At 39.9% G+C, this 5,328-nt stretch overlaps 1 pseudogene; it reads right to left on the bottom strand.

The window, feature by feature from the left end:
* Positions 1–3,686: 3,686 nt before the first annotated feature.
* LOC112820063 (tubulin alpha-1A chain-like) lies at positions 3,687–4,920 on the bottom strand (annotated as a pseudogene).
* Positions 4,921–5,328: the final 408 nt, after the last annotated feature.

Here is a 5,328-nt window from a genome sequence, read left to right as displayed (position 1 = left end):
CACACACACACACACACACACACACACACACACACACACACACACACACACACACACACACCATGCTAGCAAAACAGAGAAGTGACTATGCAAGCTACAAAACAGCAACTGTTTTTTTTTCTCAGAAATAGGAAAGTAAAGGTTTAAATCTCTGAAGGCAAGCTTGCTACTTCCTCTTTTTTGTTTGTTTGTTTTCTTTTCAAATTTGGCCCAAATATCCAGGCAGAGGGAGTGAGATGGAGAGCGAGACTCAGGCTTTCTCTCATTAGCTGCTTCTAAATCCTCTCAGCCCTACAGGAACCCTGATCTGTGTGTTCTGAAAATGGCAAGAGATACGTATTGTATATTCAAATAATATAGCAGTAAAACCAAGATTCAAGGGTTGTTAATCTCAAACATATTATGGGATTGCAGAGCAACTAAGGTACTGAGTGTCTCCATTTTAATTACCAGGATTGGCAGAAGAATCCAATTATGTTGCTGTGTCCCCAACATAACCCTTTCTGTCTTTGTTTGCTGCTCAGCTATTCTGAGCATGTTTTGATCACCTTTATTTGTTAGTTGTGTTTTGTTTTCTAGTATGCAAGCCTCCTGCTCTAATTTGAGAGATATTTTTGGAGGTTTTATTCTCATTGAAAGAGCTGCTCATCTTCCTCTTGCAAGCACGAAGTGTTCCACATTAAGAACATTTTTTTCTTTTATCATTCCCTAGTGGGATTGAGGCAATGAGGATGACTGGCTTCCCATATGTGCCAGACCATTGTTTGAATCTGATGGTTACAGGCACAAATTAGTCTAAATCTGAGCTTCTGACATCACTGGAAATTTCAGGCTAGGAGTAAATTTTTATTCCATATGAATCCGTAGTGCCATGCAAAGAAAGGATCCTTAGGACTTTCTGCTTCTAAACATAGTTTCACACCCCAGGATCTGTACGATCCCAGGACTGAATAGAAATAAAACAAAATGTTTAATTCAAATGATAACTCTCATTGATAGTTGGGCCAAAACATTATCTGCAAGGATAATGGACAGCACTTTTATGATAAACATTAAATTAGTCACCAAGTTCTTTCCAGCCTACCCACTGTTATCACTGGAATCTAACCTTTTATTTCCATTCCTGTTGCCACTATCTGCTTTAGCCCTCATTGCGCTTCCACAAATATTTCAATAATTTTCTAATCTCTCCGCTACCAATCTGTCCTTGCTCTCTCCCTCACTCCCATTTATTCCTCCAAAGCACAGGTATTTCCTCCTCAAAAATTTTACAAGGTACCCTGCTGTCTATAAAATATCACTCACTCCCCTCATCTGACATTCAAAATCTTCTCATGGCACTGATCTAACCTTTCTATCTGCACTCTATTTCCTCATATCAACACTTCCACCAAACTCCATTATCAACTCTACCTCAACAGGCAACATATTTGCCTAACACTGGCTTATTGTTTTTCTCGTGCTCTATTATTACCCCAAAATTAGGTTTTACCTCCATTTTCTTATATTCAAATCTCATTCTTCAGGATTAAGCATAATTATTACTGTTGTCCCACTCAAATTCAAAGAAGTCTTTACCATAGTACTTTTTGTAACCTATTTTGGGCTTGTTTTGTCTTCATTATGTTCATAGTGATCTTCTCCAACATATTGTGAACTCCTTGATCATAAAGGTTATGTTTTATACATTGTCGTATAGCCCCCATTGCCTTGGTACTCTGGCATTCCTGTAGGTACTCATTCATTCATCCAACAAATATTCATTGAACTCCTATTTAGCATCCAGTGCTGTGCTACATGCTAGGGATGTAACAGTGAACATAACACACAAAACTTCCTGTGCTCATGGAATATATATTCCATTAGAGGAGAACAGATAATAAATAAAGGAAGTTGGTAAATATGTAGAACTGGGAAAGATAATAAAACTGTGAAAAGGATGGGGGAAATGTCATTGTACATAGGGTGACATGGGGGAAGGTGATGTTTGAAAAAATAAGAAAGCTGAAGAAAGTATGAGAAAAGGTCACGGGACATCTGGGGGGAAGAGCTTTGCAGGCTGATGCAAGAGCAAGTGCAAAGGCCCTGTGGAGGAGTTGCTGAAGGTGAAAAAGGGGAAGAGTAGTAGCAGATGAAGTGGAATTATAGGGTGGATGGAACGGACAGAGGTGAGCAGTCGTACAGTAACTTAGAGTTAATTGTAAGGACCCTGGCTTTAATCTGAATATTATGGCAGATTATTGTCAGATTTAGGCTGGAAAGGAAAATGGTATGAATTATAATCTAAAGTATCACATCAGTTTCTGAAATTGTAATGGATTGAAGGGGGCCAAGGGTGGAAGCAGAGGGAAGAGTTACAATATTATGAACACTTGAGCTTGAGTAAGTGGGTGTGGTACATTCTGGATATAACTGTATAGGATCTCTATTAACTCCTCTTTCTAACCAAAAGCATAAATGAGCTAAATTAAAAAAAAAAAGGTAGAAATACACTCTGCGCACTCTGTGGTCTCGGAAAAGAATGAGAGATCCTGCCCCTCATCTTTGTCTATTATGATGGTGCTCTAAATGACAAAAGTAACTACGCATTATATAATGTGACCTAATCAAAAGGAGATGAAGAAGGAGGAGGAGGGCAGAGGGAAGGAGGAAAACCAAAAGATCCCCTCCAACTCTTGCTGTGCTGACCCATGACTGCCACTTGCCCAGATGGACATAGTTGATAACAGAAAATATGTCATAGTAAGTTGTTACAGCCTCTTTGATGAATTGTTTTCCAGATACCTTTTTTTCCCCATGCATATGCTTCCTAAAAGAAAAAAGTAAATTATTTTAATTCTATTCTTTTTTTTCCATTTAAGACAGGGAATACTTTATTCAAACTCATCAGAGAAATGGTCAGCTTGAGTCTATAACAAAGCATCATTTTTTTCAGGTTTTTTTTGTCTGTCTTTTTTCTTTTTTTTCTTTTTTATTTATTTAAATTCAGTTTAGTTAACATATACTGTATTATTAGTTTCAGAGGTAGAGTTCAGTGATTCATCAGTTTCATACAACTCTCAGAACTCATTACATCAAGTGCCCTCCTTAATAAAAATCACCCAATCACCCAATTACCCCATCCCCCCACCCACCTCCCCTTCAGCTGGGGAATGGAATAATTGGGTGATGTAACAAAGCATCATGTTTTAAAGCATAGGTCAGTAATTGTATATGACAGTATACATGCTACATACAAATTAGCTGATCAGAGCCCAACTTTTCAATATTTACAACAGGATAAGCTTCCCTGTAAAAGCAGCACATTTGTGACTTTTTTTTTTTTTTTGGATGAGGTTTGATATTTTTGTTTTTATTTATATTTTTTACTTTACTTATTTTTTTATTATGTTTAATTAACCAACATATAGTACATCATTAGTTTTTGATGTAGTGTTCAACAATTCATTAGTTGCAATAAAGAAGATGTGGTCCATATATACAATGGAATATTACTCAGCCATCAGAAAGAATGAATACCTACCATTTGCGTCAACGTGGATGGAACTGGAGAGGATTATGCTAAGTGAAATAAGTCAAGCAGAGAAAGAGAAAGACAATGATCATACGGTTTCACTCATATGTAGAACATAAGGAATAGCACAGAGGACCACAGGGGAAGGGAGGGGAAACTGAAGGGGGAGAAATCAGAGAGGGAGACAAACATTTGTGACACTTTTAACTTTAGTATTCCTTTCTTCTTCACCCTCTCTTTCAACAGAAACCACACCAATCTCCTCATAATCCTTCTCAAGGGCAGCCATGTCCTCATAGGCCTCAGAATACTCTCCTTCTTCCATGCCTTCACCCACATACCAGTGAACAAAGACATACTTGGCATATATTGGGTCAAATTTGTGGTCCAGGTGAGTCCCGGCCTCAGCACTGGCTGTGGTGCTGCTCAGCATGCACCCAGCTCGCTGCACTTTGGCCAGGTCTCCACCAGGTACCACACTGGAAGTCTGGCAATCAGTGCCAACTTTGAAGCCAGTGGGGCACCAGTCCACAAACTGGAAGGTACACTTGGTCCTGATGGTGGCAATGACAGCATTGACATCTTTGGGACCCATGTCACGATGGTACCACAGGCGGCAAGCCATGTATTTACCATGGTGAAGGTCACATTTCACCATTGGTTGCCTGGCTCAAAGCACACATTGCTGATCTCTGCTACAGAAAGCTGCTCTGGTTCTCAGCAGAGATGACAGGAGCAAATATGACCAGAGGAGAGTGGATGTGGGGATAGAGCACCAGGTGGTCTGGAATTCTGTCAGATCAACATTTGGGGCTCCATCAAATCTTAGGGAAGCAGGGATGGAGGACATAATTTGATCTATCAACCTATTCAGGTTAGTGTAGGTTAGGCGTTCAATATTAAGGTTTCTACAACAGATGTCATAAATGACCTCATTGTCTACCATGAAGGCACAGTTTGAGTGCTCCAGGGTGGTGTGGAAACCTGGGGGGGCTGCTGGATAAATGGAGAGCTTCACCTTGGATTTCTTGCCATAATCGACAGAGAGAGGGGATGAGAAGGTCAGTGATCTCCTTCCAATGGTGTAGTGTCCCTGGGCATAGTTATTAGTAGAATCTTCCTTGCCTATGATGAGCTGCTCAGGGTGGAAAAGCTATTAGTAGGGGCCATTGTGAACTTCATCAATGACTGGGGGCTCCAGGTCTACAAATACTGCCCTGGGCACATGCTTGCCAGCACCCATCTCACTGAAGAAGGTGTTGACGGAGTCATCTCCCTCCAGTGGTCTTGTCACTTGGCATCTGACCATCGGGCTGGATGCCATGTTCCAGGCCATAGAGCTCTCAGCAGGCATTGCCAATCTGGACACTAGCCTGGCCAACATGGATGGACATGCATTCATGCATGGTTGCTGCTTTGTGGCTGCCGAGCAGATGGTAGAGAAGAAGATGAGAGGTTGTTACCTCTTACAGTGTGACTCTCAAGTGGTTGATATAAGAGAACCTCTTAATTTTATTCTTAAAATTCAGCTATTTTGTTTAGTTTGTGGATATGGAAATTCTCTTTCCTTGGCTGCTCTATCAATTCTTTCATATGTGAATCAATAAAAATATAAGATTTAATAAGCACCTTCAAGGCATAGTTCTATGCATGTAAGGCAAAATCTCATAAATTACAATGCAGTTAGGAGGATAAATTACTACATGTGTTCTGAATAGGGTAGTAGCTCAATACTACTGACTGAAGGAAAAAAACACAAAAAATAAGTGATATATAGCCAACTGATTGTGTCTCGTAAGTAGAAAAAAATAAAA

This window comes from Callorhinus ursinus, unplaced genomic scaffold (genome assembly GCF_003265705.2).
Source record: "Callorhinus ursinus isolate GAN/ISIS: 27379988/994484 unplaced genomic scaffold, GSC_fseal_2.0 scaffold1, whole genome shotgun sequence".
Classification (NCBI taxonomy): domain Eukaryota; kingdom Metazoa; phylum Chordata; class Mammalia; order Carnivora; family Otariidae; genus Callorhinus; species Callorhinus ursinus.
The sequence above is the reverse complement of the archived record's forward strand: the minus strand, read 5'-3'. Positions and strand labels throughout refer to the sequence as shown.